We start from the raw sequence: 24318 nt of genomic DNA, 5'->3' as shown, positions 1-24318 counted from the left end.
AGAAATCTAGGATTGGTATGGTGACTTACAGTGTCAGGTAACTAAACTCCTTCTGTCTCATTGCTCAGTCATTTCTAGTTTGCTACCCTTGGTTTATGCCCTAACGTGGTTCATCACTATATCTTGATTCTTATCAGTAAGGATGGGAGAGGGAGAAGGAAAGGGCACAACTTTTCCTCTTTTTTTCCCCCTTTTCAAGTTTTTATTTAAATTCTAGTTAGTTAACATATATGGTAAAATTGGTTTCAGGTTGCAATATGATGATTCATTACTTACATACAACACCCAGTGTTCCTCACAACAAGTGCCCTCCTCAATACCCATCACCCATTTATCCCATCCCCCCACCTATTTTCCTCCATCAACTCTCAATTTGTTCTCGGTCATTAAAAGTCTCTTATGGTTTGCTTCCCTTTTTTTTTTTTCCTTCCCCTATATTAATCTGTTTTGTTTCTTAAATTCCACATAGGAGTGAAATCATGTGTCTTTCTCTGACTTATTTCGCTTAGCATAATACACTCTAGCTCCGTCCATGTCGTTGCAAATGGCAAGATTTCATTCCTTGTAATGGCTGAGTAATATTGCATTGTATATATATACAACTCTTCTTTATCTATTCATCAGTCTATAGACATTTGGGCTCATTCCATAGTTTGGCTTTTGTTGATAGCACTGCTATACGCATGTGCCCCTTTGAATCAGCATTTTTGTATCCTTTGTATAAATACCTAGTAGTGCAATTGCTGGGTCAGAGGGTTGTTCTGTTTTTAACTTTTTGAGAAACCTCCATACTGTTTTCCAGAGTGGCTGCACCAGTTTGCATTCCCACCAACAGTGTAAGTGTCCCCCTTTCTCTTCATCTTGCCAACATCTGTTTTTCCTGTGTTGTTAATTTTAGCCATTCAGACAGGTTTGAAGTGGTATCTCATTGTGGTTTTGGTTTGTATTTCCCTGATGATGAGTGATGTTGAGCATCTTTTCATGTGTCTGTTAGCCATCTAGATGTCTTCTTTGGAAAAATGTCTGTTTATGTCTTTTGCCCATTTCTTAACTGGATTATTTATTTTTGGGGTGTTAAATTTGGTAAGTTCTTTATAGATTTTGGATACTAACCCCTTATTAGCTATGTCATTTGCAAATATCTTCTATCATTCTGTAGGCTGATTTTTAGTTTTATTGATTATTTCCTTCACTGTGCAGAAGCTTTTTATCTTGATGAAGTCCCAATAACTCATTTTTGCTTTTGTTTCCCTTGCCTCCGGAATGTGTCTAGTAAGAAGTTGCTATAGCCATGGTCAAAGACATTGCTGCCTGTGTCCTCCTCTAGAATTTTGATGGTTTCCTGTCTCCCATTTAGGTCTTTCATCCATTTTCAATTTATTTCTGTGTGTGGTGTAAAAAAATGGTCCAGTTTCATTCTTCTGTATGTTGCTGTCCAGTTTTCCCAACACCATTTGTTGAAGAGACTGTCTTTTTTCCATTGGATATTCTTTCCTGCTTTGTCCAAGATTAGTTGACCATATAATTGTGGGTCCATTTCTGGGTTTTGTATTCTGTTCCATTGATCTATGTGTCTGTTTTTGTGCCAGTACCATACTGTCTTGACTTGAGATCTGCAGACATCTCTTATACTCATGTCTCATTGGCCAGACTAAGTCATGTGACCTAATTGCAATGGAGCCTGAATCTTTATTTTTGGCAGTCTTATGTCCTACTAAATTTTAGAGTTCTGTTACTATAGAAGAAAGTAACAATTAACATTTGAAACCATTACTGTTTATATTTTAATGGAATCTAAGAATACAAAAAACATTTCCTTTTTTTTTTTTTTAATTTTTTTTTTCAACGTTTATTTATTTTTGGGACAGAGAGAGACAGAGCATGAACGGGGGAGGGGCAGAGAGAGAGGGAGACACAGAATCGGAAGCAGGCTCCAGGCTCCGAGCCATCAGCCCAGAGCCTGACGCGGGGCTCGAACTCACGGACCGCGAGATCGTGACCTGGCTGAAGTCGGACGCTTAACCGACTGCGCCACCCAGGCGCCCCACAAAAAACATTTCCAATTAAATTGTGACAATACTTTCTTATCACTTAGAATTTTTATTGTGTATTTATTGAGGTAGAACTTTTTGATTCATTTAGACATGAATTGAATTATATGCCACTTTTGTCCATACATTAAAAAATATATAAAAGAGATATGTAAGCAAAAGAAATAATTTAAGATATTTAAATTTTTTCTTCATGTTCAGAGTCTAACTATTCTTAAATCGCTTAACTCAGAAGCATAAATATCTGAAGTTTTCTACACAGTGTTATCCTCTGTATCATAAAGAATGCTTGTAACATATAATTTTTGTAAAAAGTGCCTCATTATTGGGGCACCTGGTGGCTCAGTAAGTTAAGTGTCCAACTCTGGATTTCAGCTCAGGTCATAATCTCACGGTTTGTAAGATCTAACCCTGCACGGGGCTCTGCTCTGTCAATGTGGAGCCTGCCTGGGATTCTCTCTCCCTCTCTCTGCCTCTCCCCTCTTGTGCTCTCTCTCTGAAAATAAATACATTTAAAAAGTGCCTATTATTTCCAGTATTTTCTTACAAACAGCTGACACCCACCTGCAGATTTTGATGCTGGCTATGACTAAGAAAAGCTAGTAACTTAGTACTGATTCTGGACATCTCTGGATCTAACTAAAAATTGGGGTCTTATGAATATAGAAGGGGAGAATGAGTATTAGGGGACAACTAACAGTCTTAGCAACATGGTTATCACTTCCATACTATAATTACGAGGTAAATGAAACCCAGAGAATGGACAAATTTGCCCACTGACACACAATTACTAAGTCATGGAGCCAGAATCAAGTCTAGGTGTGTCCAGCTTTACAAAACTACTCTGAAACACAAACCTGGAATTGATGAGGCTTTGAAGAAACTGGCATACTCATATACTGTAGGTGGGAGTGTAAATTACTATCATATTTTAGGGAATACAATTCAGTAGAAAAAGAATTGATGTGTTTCTGTTTAAATCCAATACTTCTGTGAATTGAGTCTATAGAAGTATCAATATAAACGTGCAAAAATACACATATAAGATCTACATTAGTGAGTCACTTGTTCAGACTTTAAATTAGACACGTACTGCAAATGAGGGTAGGGGGATGGTGGCAAGTAGGTTTGAATTTCAGAGCCATCAGTGGTAATATTGTCGTTGGTGCAAGCCATAGCGTCTACAACCAGTAGTTACACTACCAACGTCCCCACTACACCAGTTCTGTGATGGGATTTTGAGACTTTGTCTTGTCAGACAGTCTCCAAGATAGGTTCTCTGAGCATCCCAGAGATTCTGTGGGTTGCCTAGTATATTTCAGTGAATTTTTTTTCTCCTTAAACTGTTACATTGGTTTCTACTGATTGTAACTAACAACTGTGACTGATAAACTGACCTCATTTGTTTTCCTCTAAAGTGCCAAATCCTTACTGCCTTAGGACATTTGCTCTGGTGCTCCCTCTGCCCTGATCTCACCCGGCTGGTTCCTGTGTATCACTCAGGATTTAGGCCAAATGTCATCCTTTAGAAACAGCTGAGATCCTCCGCAGAAAGAAGTGCTACATCCACACTTTTCATTCTTCATCAAATATCCACGTTTTCTTTTCTTCGCAGAACTTACTAGTAGGTGAAATTATTTAGTTCACATTTATTTGTTTACTTGCTTATCTTCTCCTCCACACCAAAAGAAACTGCAGAAATTACCTTACCTGGCAAAGAGGCACATAGTGTGGGCACAATAATATTTGCTGAATTAATAAATGATGAATGAATTTTACATCTTTGTCTTGTAATACTTATGAAATTGGGAATATCCTTTGAATATTCATCAATTATTTGGTTAAATAAATTGGGGCACACCATGCAATGGAATATTATGCACCTATTAAAAAGATGGGTTATGGGGTGCCTGGTTGCTCAGTCAGTTGAGTATCTGACTTTGGTTCACATCATGATCTCACAATTTGTGGGTTTGAGCCCATATCGAGCTTTGTGCTGACAGCATGAAACCTGCTTCAGATTCTCTTTCTCCCTCTTTCTGCCCCTCTCCTGCTCATGCTGTCTCTCAGGAGTGAGTCAACATTAAAAAAAAATTTTTTTAAGACGGGGTACATTTTATATATCTTAACATAGAAAGAATTCCACAACACTGCCAAGTAAAACAGTCACATGTAAATGAAAGTAAATATAAAGGCATATTTCATATGTGTAAGATGCCTAGAAATAATATGGGAAGATACTAAACAAACTGTTAAGAAACAGAAGCCTCCGGGGTGCCTGGGTGGCTCAGTCGGTTGAGCAACTGACTTCGGCTCAGGTCATGATCTCACAGTTCGTGGGTTTGAGCTCCGCATCAGGCTCTGTGCTGACAGCTCAGAGCCTGGAGCCTGCTTCGGATTCTGTGTGTGTGTGTGTCTCTCTCTCTCTCTGCCCCTCCCCCACTTGTGCTCTGTCTCTCTCTCTCTCTCTCTCTCTCTCTCTCTCAAAAATAAATAAAATGTGAAAAAAAAATTTTTTAAAAAGAAAGAGAAGCCGCCTACTTCTTGCCATATATATATATGGCAATAATCATGTATGCATTGAGTCTTTTGGTTTCAAACAAACAAACAAACAAACTGGTCTGAAAAAGATAGATTTATTAGAAAAATATGAAGGTCTGATATCCTTTGTAATGAAAGGAAAACTTGAACACACAACTACTGAAAGGGCAGAAAGGATACTGGGTCTCAGAAACTCCCAGAAACAAAGACATAAAAATTGTCAGATCTCTTTCCATGGGTCTCTTACCCCAGCTTCTCTATGCATGTCAGCTTCACTCTGTCTCACTGCTATCCTTCTGCTTCCCAAGTCTCCAGAGGGGGATGGTGGCGACACACTAGAGAAATCTGCTCTCTTTAGCTTCATCGAAGACTTCTTAGAACCATCTGTAGAGCACTTTCCTGTAGTTTGTCCTAGGTGAAGGAGGAAGTAGTAATGGAGACAGTTTGTAAAAAAGCACATACATGACATTTAGACCGGGGCTCTGAATTCTCTCACTTCAACAGAATACATTTATAATAATGTAAATGATGTAAGATTCCAGCGTTGGACATACATGGTGAAAACTTTTACATTGTCATTAGGGTAACTGACTCTGTCTTCTAGAACACTCATGTCTTTATGTTCACATAATCTATAGGCAACAGCTTATCTTTAAGCATTGTTGAGAAGTCTCCCACAAACAATTTGGGAGCTGTATGTAACTCTGAATAGGGACTGGCAATAGTTGTAGTACTGCACCATTTCTCATAAACCTTGGTTGAATCTTAATCACAGTTATTTAGATCGTCAATATTTTTACAGAATATTTTTGCCCAGTCAGTCCCATAAAAATCCATAAGGTAATGTTTTAAAATTGTTAATATATTGGAGTAGACTACCTGCTGGTTTATTTTATTTCAGTCTTAACAGAATAAAGGATTATTGCCTCTTCAAAGCGACTCAAATGTCCATCAACTGATGAACGGATAAACAATAAGGGGTATAGCCATACAATGGAATATTATTTGGCCATGAAAAGACATGAAGTACTGATGAAGTACTAATATATGCTACAAATAGAATAACCTTGAAAACATTATACAAAGTCAAAGAAGCCAGGCACAAAGGACCACATATTGTAGGATTCCATTGATATGAAAAGTCTAGAAGAGGTAAATCTGTAGAGATACAAAGTTATTACTAGTTGCCTAGGTCTTGGGTGGGGGGGAAGAAATGGGAAATTCAAAGACAATAGCTAAATGGTGTGGGGTTTCTTTTCATGGCAATAAAAATGTTCTAAATTGATTTGGGTGCTAGATACATGATTCTGTGAAGATACTAAAAGCCAATTAATTGTACAGATTAAATGACTGAATTTTATAGCATGTGAATTATATATCAATAAGGCTGTTTTTTAAAAATGTATCCATACAAAATATATAAAGAATTTATAAAACTCAACACCCAAAAAACAAACCATCCAATTGAAAAATGGGCAGAAGACATGAACTGACATTTCTCCAAAGAAGATATCCAGATGGTCAACAGACATATGAAAAGAGGTTCATCATCACTTATCATTAGGGAAATGCAAATCAAAACTACAATGGGATATCAGCTCATACCTGTCAGAATGGCTGAAATCAACAACACAAGAACCAACAGGTGTTGGCAAGAGTGTGGAGAAAAAGGAACACTCATGTGCTGTTGGTGGGAATGCAAACTGGTGCAGCCACTCTGGAAAACAGTATGGAGGCTCCCCAAAAAGTTAAAAATAGAAGTACCTTATGATCCAACAATCACCTTACTGTACTACTGGGTATTTACCCGAAGAATGTAAGAACACTAATTCAAAAGGATACATGCATCCCTATTTTTATAGTAGCATTATTTATAATAGCCAAGATATGGAAGCAGCCCAAGTGTCCAACAACTGATGAATGGAGAAGGAAGATAGATACACACACACACACACACACACACACACACACACACACACACAGAGTGAAATATTACTCAGCCATAAAAAAGAATGAAATCTTGACATCTGCAATGACACGAATAGAGACAGAGTATAATGCCAAGCAAAATAAGTCAGTCAGAGAAAGACAAATACCATATGATTTTACTCACATGTGGAATTTAGGAAACAAAACAAAAATGATCATGCTTGAGAGGGATGGTGGCAGAAGAGAGAGGCAAACCAAGAAACAGACTCTTAACTAGAGAACAAACTGATGGTACCAGAAGGAAGGTTGGTGAAGGGGTGGGTGAAAGGTGAAAGGGATTAAGAGTACACTTATTTTGATGAGCACTGAGTAATATATTGAATTTTTGAATCACTATATTATACACCTGAAACTAATATAACACTGTATGTTACCTACCCTGGAATTGAAATTTAAAAATATAAAGAGTGCTTAAACAAAAAAACAAACAAAAAAAAAACATGTATCCATAGACAATAGGTAAAATTGGCAGGGTTGTATTTCAATAAAATTTTATTTATAAAAACACATGACTGGCCCATGGGCCATAGTTTGTTGATCTCTGTTCTAGAGTAATAAAATCTCGTAACTTTTGGCTGGGTACTGACCCACTAGGAAAAAAAGTATTACTATTCCCAGCTTCTCTTGTAGAAGCTTGTGTACAATTTTTGGGAACTCTCCTTAAATGGAAGAGGTGTGCCGTTCTTTGTAGGTCTCCATCCTTCCTGTTCACTAGAATGACTGGAGCTCTTGCAGCCATCTTGGACCAGGAAATTACTTTGAAAAATGGAAGTCACACACAGTGGGGCAATAAGGTAGGAGGAGCCTGGAATCCTCACCCCATGAATCACCATTCTAATCCCAAGATAATTTCACCAGATTTCTTGAAAGAAAAAAATAAACTTGTCATATTAAAAACATAACGACTTTTATTTTGGTGCTTTCTATTACTCTGTGCTCATGGCTGAACCTAGGTCCAACTACTAAAGCCTTGAAGAGTTAAAAACTAGCTCTGCTTCCTAAAAGGATTTTAGGAATCCTTCCTAAAAAGGATTCCTCTGCTCTACAAGACAGGGGGAAAAAAAAAAAAAAAAGGCCCTGGAGGGGTTCAGCTTTACCTTGACATGATTAGAATAATGTGTGAAGAGCTCTAAAAAAGTGTTACAAACGAGCTCTAAATATAATATGCTTACTTTTGTTCTTGCAAAGACACAGGGCTACAGTCACAATAGCCTATCTTCTCCATAAAGGTATGAGGCATGAAGCAGGCCTAATATTTTCATGACCCTCCCCCAAAGTATCACTGTGTTATAGAGTCACACTGCTATATACTGAATGTTTGTTCTCTTAAAATTCATACGTTGATGCCCTAACCCCAAATGTTGCTGTATTTGGACATGAGGCCTCTGAAGACTTAAAGTTAAATAAGATAAGGGTGGGGCCCTGATCCTATAAATTAGTGTCTTTATAAAAAGAAACACCAAAAATACCTCCCATTCCCTCCCTTCTCACACAGGCACTGAGGAAAGGTCATGTGAGGACATAGCAAGAAGATGGCCATCGGCAAGCTAGGAAGGGAGTTCTCACCAAAAACTGAATTGCCCAGAACCTTGACCTTGGACTTCCAGCCCCTAGAACTGTGAGGAAATAGTTTTGTAGTATAAGCTGCCCCAGTCTGTGGTATTTTGTTATGGCAGCCTGAGCAGCCTATACACACTCCAAAGGGAAGGTGTAGAAAAGAAGGTTCTGATTCAGCATCATTTTCCAATTACCCTCTGACAATATCCACTTCAATACTGACATAATCATAAGCTGGCTTCTCATATTCGGGACCTGCCTGAAATTTCAACTTACCTCTTACTCTTATGGGTGATTTGGAGGGTTTTGGAGGTTCCGTGCTGGGATGCCTTCTGACTGCAACTCCTGTGACATGCAGAATGACCAACCATCCTGAGTTGCCTGGGACCGAGGGATTCCTGAGACTCAGGACTTTTGGTACTAAAGCATGGAGAGTTCCAGGCAAACTTAGACAAGTTGGCCATCCTAGATGGGCAATGCATTCTATTTCCCCCATTCTGCTCCTTCTATAGCCCCAGACTTTCTGATAATCCACACCACATAAACTCTCTCAGTTGGAGTCCCATTTCTCTTCTAGGAAGTCCTCTTGGGCAAGAGTCAAAAGAGCCCCAGGCCAGCTCTCTCATTCCCACATGTGGTACACATTTGGTGCACGAGAAACACTCGAACATCATTTGCCCTGACAAACTATGGGAGTGACAGCTGATCCCAACATAGCAACTCTTCTTTATTCCTCTGCCCAAACTTCTCACTGACCCATTTCTCCTACCTTAGGATTCTCAGATGTGAGTCAGGCACTACTGTACTTCTCAAAACCCAAGGGAGACATATCAAGTTCCCTAAGTAGTGCCTTTGGAGCCCCACTCGGTAGACTTGACGGGGAGTGAGGAAGCATAACAATGGCCCTCTCCAAAACTCCTCATGAAATCACCTCTTTTATAATATTCTAAGCCTTGAAATTGGTGACAATCTCCAATAATTGAAAAGCCAGTTTTTGGACTGTGGTTACCAAATACAGGGAGCAAAACTGACCAAGGGCCCCAGAGGCTACCCTCTGAAATCTTCTGCCACATTTGCACCAAAGAGCAAGCTTTCCATGGGCTGCTCCAGCCAGTGACTGAATGCAGCATAGATAATAAGGCAGACTCCTTCCTAGGAGGAGTCCTCTGATGGCAGTTTTGCTTGAGCATTCCCAACAGCCTTGCCAAATCTTACTTAGACTGTTCAGCAGCCTGAGACACTTCCACCAACCTCCTCCGACCTCCTTCACAGCCTTCTCTCCTTTCTCTTTCACAACTGTTTCCTCTAACAAATTCTTGTGCACTTAATCTCATCTTAACTGTTTCTCCGAGGGCCCAGACTAACATAAAGATATTTCCTTTGAGAGGCGCCTGGGTGGCTCATTCAGTTAAGCATCTGACTTCGGCTCAGGTCATGATCACATGGTTCTTGGGTTTGAGCCCTACATTGAGCTCTGTACTGACAGCTCAGAGCCTGGGGCCTGCCTTGGATTCCGTGTCTCCCTCTCTCTCTCTCTGCCCTCCCCCACTCACACTCTGTCTCTTTCTCTCTCTCTCAAAAGTAAACATTAAAATTTTTTTTTAAAAGATACCTCCTTTGAAGACATGCATCTTGTCAGGACCTCACTTGATGTTTCATAGTTGTTGTATTACAATGCTGCAGGCAACACTCCCACTCCAGTATCGTTATGCTACTAATTACAGGATGAACGAATGATATGGTAAGAGGGAACCCGAGGGGAATCTATGGCATTTTACTTTTTTTGTTGTTCAGAACACTCTACGTTTTGTCAAAATATATGTCTAATTTGTAGGAGTATAATGCTGAAATTTTGGTAAGAATTATCATAGTGGGTGCTCAATGTGTGAGTGGGAACATTGTATATGCAAATCTATTTGAGTGGGCAACAGGTCTTGTGCCAAGACTTAGATAAAAAGGTTGTTACATGCTAACTTGGAACTACAAAGCAACCTCAACCCCAATATCCCCCAATATCAGCATTTTCCTTTATTCCCCTACATTTTATATTTTCTTCCTCCCCAATCCCTTCTCATTCTTCTCTTCTATGTTTTCACTGTATTTCTGTGCCACTCCTTCAGAGGTCACTAAAAAGCAACAGTGGGAAGCAGAATGCAGAAATAGAGAATGAAACCTTTATTTTGCACAGTCTAAACCTGATAAATAGCTTAAAGGTGTACCCCAAAGAAAGCAGAATAAAAATAGCTTTTTATACTTGTTCTCCAGAATTTCAAGTGCCCCAAATTCTTCTCTTTCTTTTAGAAGAAAAACTTTGATTGTAGGATATTTTTATACAAAGGTGTGTGAAAAACATCAATACCAAAACTGTGTTTTGATAACATCCTGACAAAAACCAATGCTTTTCCTAACAGAATTCCTGTAGTTTGTGTCAAGGACTGTCATTGGTCAAAATCTGGCAATATGCCTTTACCTTCATTATCGCAAGCAATTAAAAACGATTTGCTGCGGTCAATTTGTTTATTTCCCTATATTAAAAAGATATTGTAGCAGATATAAAAAAGAAAAAGAAAAGAAAAGAATCAAGTGGCCACTCTTCAAATATTATCATTCTTAATTCTGATGTATTTGTTTAGTGCTTTTTTCTATACATAATTTATTTTTACAAAAATATTGCCTCGCTCCCATGATATCCAGCACTGGGCTCTGTCCTTCCCTGAGGACACGGTGCCCCTGGGACCTTTGACACCCAGGGGTCTCAGAGTTCCCATTCTAAGGAGGTGTTGGGGTGTGTGTGGCTATTTCCCCACCTGGTGGCCTCTCTGTAAAAGAAAAAGAAAAAGAAAACAAAACACAGCAAAAAGAAAAAAAGACCTCACTGGCTATTCACACTTCAGTATTTGAAAACTGGTTATAGTTAATGTTGACATAAGATCAAAGTACTGGTTCTCAGTCATATTCTAAAGAAATGGAAACCAAGAGAAACAACTGATTTGGTGGAAAACCCAAAATAATAGCTGCCAGTCCTTTATCAAGACCGACTGGACGATGATGACAGGCCTCGAATGGTCTGAACAGTCTTGACTTTACAAGTGCCCGACAGGAGTTAAAATGTTTCCCAGCTCCAACAGTCAGTGCCCAATCCCCACAGTTAACCTGCGGTCGAGGTCAGCAAGAACCCTGCATGTGCATACTCAAGGGGTAGGAGACCAAGTGAGATCCCAGGGCACTGGGTTAGTTTAGGTGATCCCGGCACACAGTTCGGTCTGTGTCCACCGCAAAGACCACGGTGGCTTGGCACCATTCCATGGGCAAATGTTGCCGAGCTGAAGGTGAACGCCCCTACCGAAGCTACCTGCCAGGATGCAAGCACGAGAGATTGGGATTTTGCGAAACGTAGGCATTACGGAGATTTAAAAGACAGGCTCCGCAGCCAAACTGAGGGGGTCAGACCAGCTCCAATACAAGCTGAATGACCTTAGACAATTCACTTGCCCTCTGCGACCCTTAATGTCTCCATAATGGAAAGGATAAAATTTCTTCCTCCTGGGCCCATTGGGAAGAAAGGATTTAAATGGCACGGCAATGCTGATGTCGAGCACAACACATGACACATAAAACTGGATACAAGAACTCGGTAGTGAATAAGACCCAACCTTTCCTGTCAACGTCTCTACCGCACCCGCTTCCGGAGCCCCTTCACCTCAGCCGAACGCGAATCCCTCCGCGCTCGCGTCACTTCCGGGAGACTTTGGTCGGGGCTCCTCGACATACCCGGATGCAACTAACATGGCTGCCATCATTGAGGGGCCGCAGTGGAGTTCGAGTCAAGAGCTGCCCAGAAAGCGCTCAGAGCTGGGGCTTTAAGGAGGCCTGTCAAAGGACAAAAGATGAGATTACTAGGCGGCAGGGTACACCAAAAGACCTAAAAAATGTGCCTCCGCGCTTCCTGTTAACTTGCCGCCAAGTGTTTCTAAATGAGCCGCCCCTCTTGGCAGGGTGGGGCCTCGTTTCTTACCCAGGCTTTCCGTGTGTGCCGAGTTTTGGTTTCTGTCTCTCCGCGTAGTCCTGGAGTTGGGCGGGCACTGCGGGGGCTAGCCCGGGAGGAAGGGGCGGGCCGGAGGCGAGGACGGAGAGAGGCGGGGCACGCTAGGAAAATTGGGGGCGGCAGAGGCTTGGGGCGCCCCACTAAGTGCCCTAGAGCTGCCGTGCCCGTTGGAGTCTTGCTCCTGGTCTTTTTGCCCGACATGCACCTTGCCGTGGGGCTTTACATTTGGCCATCGGGCTGTTCCCTGCCGACCCAACCATACTCAGCTTTAGACTTTGACCCTCGAATAATATCCGGGATGTGATTGGTCTTTAAAAATCCCAAACATAAGCAAACTAATAATATCAGTTTTAAATTTCAGAATTAATAGGGAAACTTCACATGTTGAATATTGGGTTATTTTTCTTTTAAGGTTTAAAGTTGGATAACATATTAGAGCTTGTGAGATTTCTTAACAAAAGCATTCTTACACTAACGGGTACAAGAAAATAAAATAATATTTAAAATATTCAGAAAATTGTTGCACTTTGCTACTGCGTAGTTGTCATGATGAAACACAAAGACACCGGAATTGTACCTCGTGATAAGACTTTAATTGCGAGAGGCTTCTGCAAATACAATAATTCTAAATATAGATATATTCGTTTAGGTTAGTTCTCTCCAGTTTTGTCTCCGGGTGAAACCAGAACAAATGTGAGTTGATTGGTTAACATTTCCTGGTAATTAAAATTACTTTTTAACTGCTTAACTGTATATCTGTTGCATTCAGAATCTCAGTTGAAACTATGTAATGAACTCACGATGTGAAATGTACATACAGAATGTAATAAACTCATGATGTGAAATATACATATAGAATGTTATTTTTATAACAAAAATATAGAAACTAATATGTAAGGCGGGTTGACTCTATATAACACGGTGTGTTATAATTTAGATTTTCACTTAAACTCCCCAAATTAGAAGAGCTGACCAGAAAGACTTAAAAAAGAAATGTAGATATTTAACCATTCTCTAAACATGCTATTGTTTGAACAGAATACAAATGGCATTAGAAAGCACCTGGGATTTATTTTTACAATTATATACTATATGCAAGGCACTGAGTTGATAATGAATGGGAAAGTGCTTTACAACATATAAAGGAATATATTGATCATGAACAGTACTCTCACTCTTCTGACCAAATCGTGTCCTCCTAGGGTAGGTACATTTTAACCTCCAAAACTTGTGGTTCTTGTACAAGTATTAATATATATGGTTGTAATAATATTTTATAGAAAGCAAAAATAAATGAACTGTTTATGCATTTTGAATATTCTTTCCTTGTTTAATATATATGTTGTTTCAGGTTGTGTTTATAAATGCATTCATATACATCAGAGTCCTTAATAACTTGATAATCATAGTTGGTGTCAATTCTTATTTTTTGTATGGTTTTTTGCAGGTAAGTCTACTGGATTCTTGGCATAGTACCATATAGACCTGGACAAAGCATTGTTAAGGTGGAAATTTTTATTAATCAGCTCAAATATTTGACCAGTCTATTTATTTTCAGTATTTTAGTTAAATAACTAGATGTGGGCTTGGTATAGTGAGCAATATTTGTAGGATAATTGGTCACTTTAAATTTCCTACCAAATGTGAAGTTTGATCTCAGATAGTTTTTGGCACGTACCGTATGCCAAACTCTGTTAAGTCCTGTACGTACATTATCTTACTTAGTACAATGTCATGAATTAGGTCTGTTAAACTGTTTTTTACAGATGGAGAAACTGAGTCAGAGGATAAAGTTCCTTGCCCATGGTCCTAAAACTGGAACCATATTCTAGAGCCTTTCTCTGCATATATCTGAAGACTTTGGTAGAAGAATAAGAATAGAACTCAGAATCTGGACTCATAGTACCTACCCTGCTTTGTAAATTAGTGCAAGTCATTTAACCTGTCTGAATTTCATTTTCCTCTCCTATAAGAAACCAACACTTTCAGCTATTGTATTTAATTGAATCTTGCATCATCAAGAATCCTTAAGAATGCCTTCACCATTGTCTCCCATATTGTCTTCCAAGCTTCTGACACCTGTTCCTTGAGTTTTGACACGCATGTGCAGGCAGTGACAGCTCTCCCTTGAGCACGGCCTGGTCTGACCACGTTGTAAGATGTGGCTGTTTTCACAGCATCAAAATGTAAAATAAGGTGCTTCTTGGAATTGGTAATATATACATAGTAGATGATCTCTGAGCTCCTTTCAACCCCAATTCTGTGACATCTCTGACAATCTAATACTTTACTGCTGGTTTATGTATTTTTTAATGTGAATGCTCCAAGGTAAAACAAGCTTCTTGGTAATGGAAAAGTGGGAACCATTCTTGTCTTTTTCATTTCTAAATCTTCACTTCCCAGAACAATGCCTGGCAGGTAGTAAATGCTCAGTAAATATTTGCTGAACAAATTAAGGAAATCTTCACATTATAAATACAGCTTTTTAAAAAATTGTGTTTGACCTGAATTTGACATAATATAGAGTGGTATTAACAGTGAAAAAATACTTTACTAACATTTTTTGCATTCAGAAAAATACTCTTATAAATAACAGTGGTCATTGCTTCCAAACATCTTTTCTGTGCGTTGTTATTGGTTGTCATCAAGTATGTGGTACATTTTGTTCCTTGAAGAGGTATAGTAAAAATTGAAATGCTGGCATATAGACTTTTAAACAAGGAATCAAACTGGTTTTTGGTTTTGTTTTTTAGTTAGCAAAAGTATAGGAACATTGGTTAATATATAGAGATTTTTATTTTTTTTTTAAATTTTTTTTTCAACGTTTATTTATTTTGGGGACAGAGAGAGACAGAGCATGAACGGGGGAGGAGCAGAGAGAGAGGGAGACACAGAATCGGAAACAGGCTCCAGGCTCCGAGCCTGACGCGGGGCTCAACTCACGGACCGCGAGATCGTGACCTGGCTGAAGTCGGACGCTTAACCGACTGCGCCACCCAGGCGCCCCTAGAGATTTTTATTTTAACAAAAGTTGGGAAAATGTTATTTGATATCTTCATTAAATTTTGATGAGTATTCTGGAGGTGATTAACCATACCATCCTTCTAAATACACAAATAGTATTTAATGTGTCTGAGTTACAAATGCTAAAAATAAGCTATAATTGAAAGACATTTTGAAACTGTGTGAACAGGCAGAAAAGTGTTCAAGTTTTGAGGTGCTAAGTGTAAGATAATGTAACTAAAGAGATTATCGCAACTATACTTATAGTATGTCTGATGATGGCTGTACTTTCAGTTAGAACCACGAAGGAGACACAGGAATGTTTATAGAGTTGTAGACAATTCTTGGGAGATAATCAGCTAAGTGTTCTGCTGTGGCCAGAACAACCAACAACAATGTGAAATATCATCAGAAAAGGATTTGGGAAAATCAACCAAAAATATCATACCCTGAAAAAACACAATGGTCTATCTAAAATGAGACATAGACAGTTATTTTATATTCATGATGGATAGATCTAGAATGTTCAAAACCTCTAATTCTATAGGTATAATGACTATAGCTACAGTTTTCCTCACATAATTCTGGAAAGCCTACATGCTTGCATACCCAACTTTTAAAGACCAAATACTTGGTAGTCGAATTTACATAGCTACTAAAATCTCTGCCACTAAAATGAAACCCTATATCACATTATATTATTACTGAATGGACATTAACCACTACCTTCTCTGAATTTCCACCATCGATTTGCTTTTCTCAGGGCATCTTTTCATAGAAAATGCAGTTTTTACTCATTTATGAGTTACAGCCTGTGCAGTAATGAGGAGGGAATAGTGTTCACTTAATTCATTGCAAAGGCTGTATAAATGTATATTTTCCTGAATCCCCAAACTCAAAGGAGAATAAGGCCAAGGGCTCACAGGACATTATGAGTTCAAATAAAATAATTAATTTTATGAGGTTTTTATAGAAATTTATGTATATTGATTAAATATTCCTGTACATTTTGAAGAACTGAAGGACGACTGATATTTATCACTAAATTTGGAGCAAATACGTTCTTTGAATTCAAACTCTAAAGGATTTTTTTTTTTAATTTTTTTTTTTCAACATTTATTTATTTTTGGGACAGAGAGAGACAGAGCATGAACGGGGGAGGGGTAGAGAGAGAGGGAGACACAGAATCGGAAACAGGCTCCAGGCTCTGAGCCATCAGCCCAGAGCCTGACGCGGGGCTCGAACTCACGGACCGCGAGATCGTGACCTGGCTGAAGTCGGACGCTCAACCGACTGCGCCACCCAGGCGCCCCTCTAAAGGATTTTTTAAAGTACCTAATGGTAATGCTTTGTACCACCTCAAAATAATGTTTTTCTTTAAAATTTCTATTATTTTCCCATCTTTGAAACAAAATCTTTTTGCTTCCCTGTAAATAAATCCTAGTAAGCCGCTTATCCCTTTCCTGGGCTGCCAACTAGGCTGACCTGCCAATTATGACTTCGTGTGACTTCATCTAGAATAAAATCCTAGGATACATTTATTTTGTTTTGTATATTTTCTCCACATGTTTAGGAATTTATGTCAAATATATATGATTTAGAAAGTTTGACATTTGTATAAAATCTTAGTGAATCAAAATAATAAAATCAGGCACGGGACACTTGAAAGTAACCCAGAAACAAAATTTTAAAACCTTCTCAGGTTGGGCGCCTGGGTGGCTCAGTTGGTTGAGCATCCCACCTTGACTTCAGCTCAGGTCATGATCTAGTGGTTCATGGGATGTAGCCCTGCACTGTCAGTGTAGAGCCTGCTTGGGATCTGCCCCTCCCCTGTTTGCACATGCACTCTCCCCCTCTCTCTTTCTCAAAATAAACTAAAAAATAAGTAAATAAAATATTCTCAGGTTATTTACCTATAGCAAAAGTGGATTTATAAGCGTCACATTTAACCTGTACAGCAAGTAAATTCCTTAAAAGTTTTTAGAAAAGGAATACAAATAAAATGTTGCTAATTCATTATCGGTTTTAGTTTGGTATATTGAAGGCAAAGAATTTTACAAGTTCACCACCTTATTTTTTAGATCCTGATTTTTTTCCCTTTGAGGTCTCAACCATGACTTCTTCTAATATAGGGTGCTCAGAAATGTTATCGTGCAAGTTGGTGAAGAAAGATTACATCTCCTTTCTAATATTTATTAGAAAATCTTTTTTTTTTTTTTTAAAGTAATCTCTACACCTGTTGCAAAGCTTGAACTCACCACCCTGAGACCAAGACTCAAGTGCTCCACCAACTGAGCCAGCCAGGTGCACCAGAAAATCATTCTTCATAATCAAAAGCTTAAGGCTTGATGACCCATTTTAATAGAAAATTCTTTTTAGGCTCTGCCTCCCAATTTGGTGACCGTGAGAAGTCTCTTGTTTCACAAATGACATTTATGAATGCCTGCCCAGGGCTGAGAGACAGACATGAAAAGATCACTGTATCTTGCAACAACCCTGGAAGTATCTATATGAGAGTGACATTTAAACATGTAAGTGCAATGAAGGACGATCTGTACTGTGAGGAGAGTATGTACAGGGTAGAGAGAGACACGGGTGATCCTTCCTGAGGTCTAGAGCATGCTAAGAGGGAGGAGAGTGGCTTCATAGAACTGTGATACCTTGGATAGCCAGGTTCCTTTGAGGAAGCACGCTAAACATTTGGGGGGCTGTGTTCCTCAACAGAGACAGTGTTAGGATAGGACAGTTTATCACTGGACTAGACTCTCCTAAGCAATGTTAAATATTTAGCATTCTTGGCTCTATCATCCTTTCCCACCAACTAGCCTCAGTCGGCATCACAAGGGGCAGTTGGCTTCCTCACTCCTGGGCTCTGATCTTTATGCATGTTCAACACAGTCCGACTGCACCACTTTCACGCCCTTTTCTGTCCATGTGTTTCATCCTTATTCATTTCCTTTCATTCTCCGAAGACTTTGGTACCTGACTTGCAGTTTCTCTCCCTTCCCCAAGTCCCACCTTTATGCCAGGTTACATAAAATTCCATGTGGATAACCCAGCCAATATCCTGACCTCTTGATTGCTTGACCTCCTCAAATTCAATGTCCTTACCTTTTCTATAAAGCTACCCACTCCCTGGACCTTGTCATCACTTATGTCAACGTCACCCTTAAAAGTTTAAAATAGGGGAACCTGGGTGGCTCCGTCGGTTGAGCATCTGACTCTTGATTTTGGCTCAGGTCATGATCTCACAGTTCCTGGAACCAAACCCCATGTCAAGCTCTGCACCAATAGCACAGAACCTGCTTGGGATTCTATCTCCCTCTTTCTCTGGCCCTTCCCTGATTGTGCTTTCTCTCTCTCTCTCTCTCTCAAAATAAACATTAAAAAAAACCCTTAGACTCTTCTATTTCTCTCTCTCTCCCTCTTTCTCTGCCATTTCCCCATTCATGCGTGCTCTCTCTCTCTCAAAATAAACATTAAAAAAAAAAAAAACTTAAACTCTTCTAATTTCTGCTAATTTCCTCTAACGGAATGATTTCAACTTCAAGAACTCCAGGCCCTTGACTGTGCTACTCTATCAGTTTCTTCTGCTTTTCACTTCCATCATTTCAACCATGGCACTCTTGCAATCTTGTCTCTCTGTTAAACCTACTCAGCAAAACCCAGCCATAGGTCAGAGATGATAATAGCTAACATATGCTGTGTGCTTCTTGTATTCCAGACAATTCTCCAAGTTTACCAGGATTGTCTCCTGTAATCTGCATAGCAGTCCTACGAGACAGGCATTATTATCATTTCCATTTTGCTGATGAGGAAACTAAAGCAGTTTCTATCCTCTAAGTAGTGTCTTTAGAATATGAACCCAAGCAGTTTGCTCCTAGGAACCATGCTCTTCACGATCACTTTAGACTTCCTTCCAAACCATCTCCTCTGCTTCCGTGTTTGGACTGCTGAACTGTTTTAGGGACAGAGTGGGTTTGGCTAGATGGAGAGTGTAGAAAGTACTCGTCTTAGCCCTTGGTTCAGTACCTACCCTCATGGTAAGTTTCAAGCCAAGGCAGGAAGCATAGAGGGAAGTAACAATGATGAGGTATCTAACGCCACCGGCTACTTCTGGATGTCTGTAGCCAAAGGGAGAGGAACACTACGGAGAGAATGTGCATCAGTCTGGGGGTTGGACATGACATATCAATTCTGCTTGATGACCAGGTAACTACTGAACTTGAGAGACTGAACTTGGCTTTGTCTGCAATGGAGTAGACAGGAGAGAGTCCTCCATCTGTTTTGGGGACAATCACTCTCACCAGTTTTTCCTCTGGGATTTCTTTCTCAAGATGTCCCTCTTTTTGTCATGGATTTGTTGACCCTGACATTATCAAGTGACAGGATAAAGCTCTTGAGAGCTGATTGCTCCAGTTGATGGGCCTACCAATGTGGCCCTCTCGTAGTTATTTTCGGGCTTTGGTTTTGACAGTGATTTTTAGCTCCCAGTACAAAAAAACCTTTCCTGTTGCCATTCTTAGGTACTTCAAAGGCAAACTTTTATATTCTATGTATTTAAAATAGTATCAATGACTTCTTACCTTTAATATCAAAGCCACCATACTTTCTGTATGTAATACAGAAATGATATCTTCACAGTTCTGAACCTGAATTTGAGTTACTCAGTCTCAAGAGAGAAGCCTCTAGAGAAGGCTCACTAGCTTCTAGTGAGTAGGGATTCTTCTTAGAAACCGCTTTCTGCTTAAAAGACTTCCTAGAGAAAAAGCACCCATCAGAGAACACTAGCAGCACAACAAATACAGGTTCATGATTTTGCCTGGCAATTCTTCCGTTTCCCTTTCTCCACAGGAGCTATTTTAAATTTCTGCTCACCTAAGACCTTCCCCTTGTATCCACCCACCCCTGTACCCCTTCATTCTCAGCAGATTATTTTACCTCTCATTATCTCAGAGAAAATAGAACCCATAAGATGCAATCTTTCTCAAATTAGTACCACCAAACCTTCTAACTTGCTTAATTGGTACCCATTCTTTTTCTTTCCTCCTTTCACAATGGAAAAGATGACCCTCTTCTGATAGAAAGCTCTGGATCCCTTCCCAGTCCCGTTTCTTCGGACCTTTGTTCCTTTACTTATCTTTGGCTCTTTCCCATTGGCATTTAGGTATTTTCAAGCCTTTTCTATCTTAAAAAACTAAAACCTTCCTATAGCAACTCATCATTCTCCGTGGTTTATGAAAGAGTTGTCTCTATCCACAGTTCCTTACTTTGTAGTCCTATTCTCCAACCAACTGCAATATTTTACCCCAAAGGAAGCTATCAGTTTTAAAGGTCTCCAGCTGCCACTCTGTTTCTAAATCCACTGAGCACTTTTCAGACCTCATCCGCCTTGACTATTCTTCAACAGACGGCAGTTTAACCACTGCCTTTTCATAAAATCTTTTTTTCCTTGGCTTCTCTGCCACTACTCTTTTGCTTGAATCAGATAACTTACTTCTGTAGCCATTCCTTCTCAGTGTCTTTAAGGGCATCTCATTCATTCATTTTCTCATTCCTTACTCATATATTTATTAAGTATCTGTTGCATGCCAGGCACTGTACTAGATGCTAGAGACAGAATCTGACATAAAACCCAGAGTCTTTCTCCGGAAGAATGTACTCCCAAAACATGCACTCAAAATTTAGCATATGTTTTCAAGGGTTTCACAATTGCTAAGTCTTGTTTATCACTCCAGATTAAGAGACCTTGCCTTGGAACTTCCAATCTATCTTAGTAGAATCTTTTACAAGAACATTAAAAAAAGGGGGGGGGGAGTGGGGAAGGGGGGCACAGCAAGTGAAAATGAAGGCAGCTTTTCCCAGAAGAGAGATTTTGTAACCATTGCATACTTCCTCTGAGATGTTAAGATTAAACCAGTTCTTCAACCTAACATTTGTGAACAAGGCACTATTTCCCGACCCACCAACCCCCACTCCTTTATGCCTTGATTGGTGTCACAAGAATAAAATTCAGGAAAGCAACTTAACACGGCCATTAAAAGGAGAAAATGAAGAGATAGAGCTGGTATCATTATTTTGAAATTAGACTGAATAGGATTCTAGCTTCTACTAGGGTTCAAATGCGGAGTAGGATGTCAGCTTCAGAAAAAGGGACAAGCAGGAGGCTGAGTAATTCCTCACTTGATGAAACTATTTCTAGGGACAAGAGAAGGAAATGGTCCTGGTGTTGATATCTTGTGGTCACAAGTAATAGGACATTTGCATTCTGGCAGTATCTTTTTATGCTATCCATAGTCTACCACCAGCCTCCAAAAGGGATGGGTGCTAAGAAGGTCCAGGTCTTTCTTCTCATTACATGTTTTTATTTTTTTATTTATTATTTTTCTTTTCAACGTTTATTTATTTTTGGGACAGAGAGAGACAGAGCATGAACGGGGGAGGGGCAGAGAGAGAGGGAGACACAGAATCGGAAACAGGCCCCAGGCTCTGAGCCATCAGCCCAGAGCCCGACGCGGGGCTCGAACTCACGGACCGCGAGATCGTGACCTGGCTGAAGTCGGACGCTTAACCGACTGCGCCACCCAGGCGCCCCTCTCATTACATGTTTTTAAAGGACAAATCTTTTAGCCAAAGAATCCATATTGAGTTCCTTTGATCACTGAAAACAACCAGGGAAAACAAACAAACAAATGATAAGACTCATGTTTCTTCTGAGACTATTGTGTATGAGAGAAAATGTTTGCCAAAATTGTTTTTTCATCCAACAAATATGTTGAGCCTCCACTGCTGTGCCCAACCTTGGGCATGTAATGGTGACTAAAAGCAGATAAAACCCCTGCTCATAAAGCTTACAGTTTAGTGTAACACCACCAGTTACCAGACAACCACAGAGAAATATAAAATTGCAAATTTAACAGGTAGTAGGAAGAAATATGAGGTTATATGAGAGTCTAGAACAAGAGAATTTGACTGTACTAAGGCAGTCTTAAAATAGTGCTCAGGCTGAAGACTGACTGAATGTTGTGTACGTGTACAAGGAAGGAAAGTATTCCCCAGATAAAAGGGCTAGAATGTGCAAGAATCTGTGATAGGAAAGAACAGTCAGGAAAGAGGTATGAGAAGAAAGTTTGGGTGGCTGTACAGGGGAGAGAATGAGGAGATGAGGCTTGAGGTCGGACTTGAGTTTTCAGAGGATCCCCTTGTTTGAGCTTGAAGAAAGAACAAGCGTTGAGTGGAGCGGAGGTGAGAAGTCCAGTCATTCAGGTGTGAGATAATGGTAGCTCAGGCCAGAGTGGTGGTGATGGAAACATAAGGGAAGAAGTTGGTTGTACATGGTATTCGTCTTAGATATGAACACTGGGTTAGATTGGATATAAATTTTGCTGATAGTTTAGCAGAAACTAAATTTTGATTATTCCTTTTGGCAGTGAAATAAGAATTACTGGTTAAAAAAAGTATATATATATATATATATAGTATATATACACACTATATATACTGTATATATATATATATACACACTGTATACTATATATACTGTATATATACTATATATATATATACATAGATACACATACATGCTTTTAAAAAGTTATGGAGGACCACACTGGGACATAGAAGATTAAGCCCTCCTTGAAGCTTATTATATACACAGAATATGAACAACTAAAGTCTCAAGTTTGAGAAAATTGAGTCATGGACCTTTGAGACAGCCTCCAGATTGAAAAGCACCTCTATAATTTTAAGAGTAAAACTAATTTTTACAACCAAGTTTGAGATTATTTAGCTTGTTTGGATGGCCTAATGGAGCATTCTTTTGCCAATATTCTAAGTGATTTTTTTTACCCCATCCCTTCTGTAACTGTACTCATCTCTAATTTAATGCATTTAATTTAAATGCAAATTTAGACATGATTCCTAAAAGATGAATACCTGTGGTAAAATTGCAGGAAAATTCCCCAGCACATTTCCTGTGATAGTGAAGGTTTGCTGCATTTGTCACTTGAGGGCAATCAGCAAGCTTTGAATTAACAGGGACACTTACTATGCCTACACATCTGAGCTTGTAAGATGTACAGTTGCTTCATCTTAAGTGGCTTAAGACATTCATAGATTACAGCACCACATTGGTAGGTATAATTAGCTAAAATTTTATTTTTGTTTCCAAAATATGGTTCAGTAGCATTCATAACCTTCACAGCACCAGCAACTGTAGGAGTAGGAGCCATGACTATAACACGCCTCTTCCAAAACGTATGGGAAATAGAAACATCTTAACCTTCAGAAAAATGAGTAAGTGTGTGTGTGTGCGTGCGTGTGTGTGTGTACACAAGTGCATAAAAAAAATCTTTTACCTGAGATTGTTCAGAAGTCTAAAAGATGGCATAGCAAAGAGAACACAAGAAAATGTATAAATATCTGGCCGCATGAAGGCGAGTACAGGAAGTAGTACAGGGGAATCTATCTCTTAAGCTTTTGGCTGCAAGTAACAAACCCAAACTCAAAGATTAAACAGCAGAATTAGCTCTTACAACAGGAACTCCAAGTGCAGGGCAGGCTTCAGGGGTGGTTGCCTCTGTTCATTGGCGCAGTGATGTCATCAAGGACACAGACTCTTTCCAACTCTTTCCGCCATCTTTTGTGTTGTGTTGTAGGAGAAAGTGCCATTAGGATGTTAACATCAAGCTGAGCAAGATGGCTGCAGCAGCTCCAGGCATCACATCCAGAGCTACACCACTGCTTCCATAATTTGCAGCATTCTGCAAATTTATCTGGCTTCTTACAAGCTTTGCGGTTTCTCCTTTGAAATGATCTCTGAAACCGTTTTTGAGCTTCCCGCTCTGGCATTGCCCATTGCATATTGCCAGGGGTCTTCATAGCCTCTTTTGATTATGAACTAATTCTTTATACTTTGTTGGCTACTTTTGAGAACTTGCCCCAAAACCGGAAACCCTCACTCAGTTGAATTCTAGACTGAATAGATTCAATTTATAGCTTTATAAATTCCATTCTCTTCTGCGGTTGTGTAAGACTCCTGAGAAGACTTACATTAAGCCCTTTTTCCTCTTTCCTACCACCCACCACAGATCACTGATAAGGGTCCCACCCTTTATCTTGGATTTGCACAAT

General features: G+C 39.5%; 2 long non-coding RNA genes and 1 other non-coding gene across 3 annotated transcripts in view; 1 reads left to right on the top strand and 2 right to left on the bottom strand.

Annotated features, from left to right (window-relative positions):
- LOC121037044 (uncharacterized) overlaps nucleotides 1-6028 on the bottom strand; it is a 33362-nt gene extending 27334 nt beyond the window's left edge. The window contains exon 1 of the long non-coding RNA XR_005793588.1: nucleotides 4840-6028. This is a non-coding gene — a long non-coding RNA (uncharacterized LOC121037044). The remainder of the gene's footprint in view (nucleotides 1-4839) is intronic.
- Nucleotides 6029-10223: 4195 nt separating this feature from the next.
- LOC121037043 (uncharacterized) lies at nucleotides 10224-12354 on the bottom strand. The gene is made up of 2 exons (XR_005793587.1): nucleotides 12154-12354; nucleotides 10224-12008 (listed from the first exon to the last, which is right to left on the bottom strand). It is a non-coding gene; the product is annotated as an uncharacterized LOC121037043 (long non-coding RNA).
- Nucleotides 10814-10902, top strand: LOC121037596 (small nucleolar RNA SNORD88). Its single transcript, XR_005793869.1, has one exon. It is a non-coding gene; the product is annotated as a small nucleolar RNA SNORD88 (small nucleolar RNA).
- Nucleotides 12355-24318: the final 11964 nt, after the last annotated feature.

This window comes from Herpailurus yagouaroundi, unplaced genomic scaffold (genome assembly GCF_014898765.1).
Source record: "Herpailurus yagouaroundi ecotype Mexico unplaced genomic scaffold, PumYag 163, whole genome shotgun sequence".
In the NCBI taxonomy this organism is placed as follows: Eukaryota; Metazoa; Chordata; class Mammalia; order Carnivora; family Felidae; genus Herpailurus; species Herpailurus yagouaroundi.
Note: the sequence above shows the minus strand (reverse complement) of the source record. Positions and strands in the feature narration are given on the sequence as shown.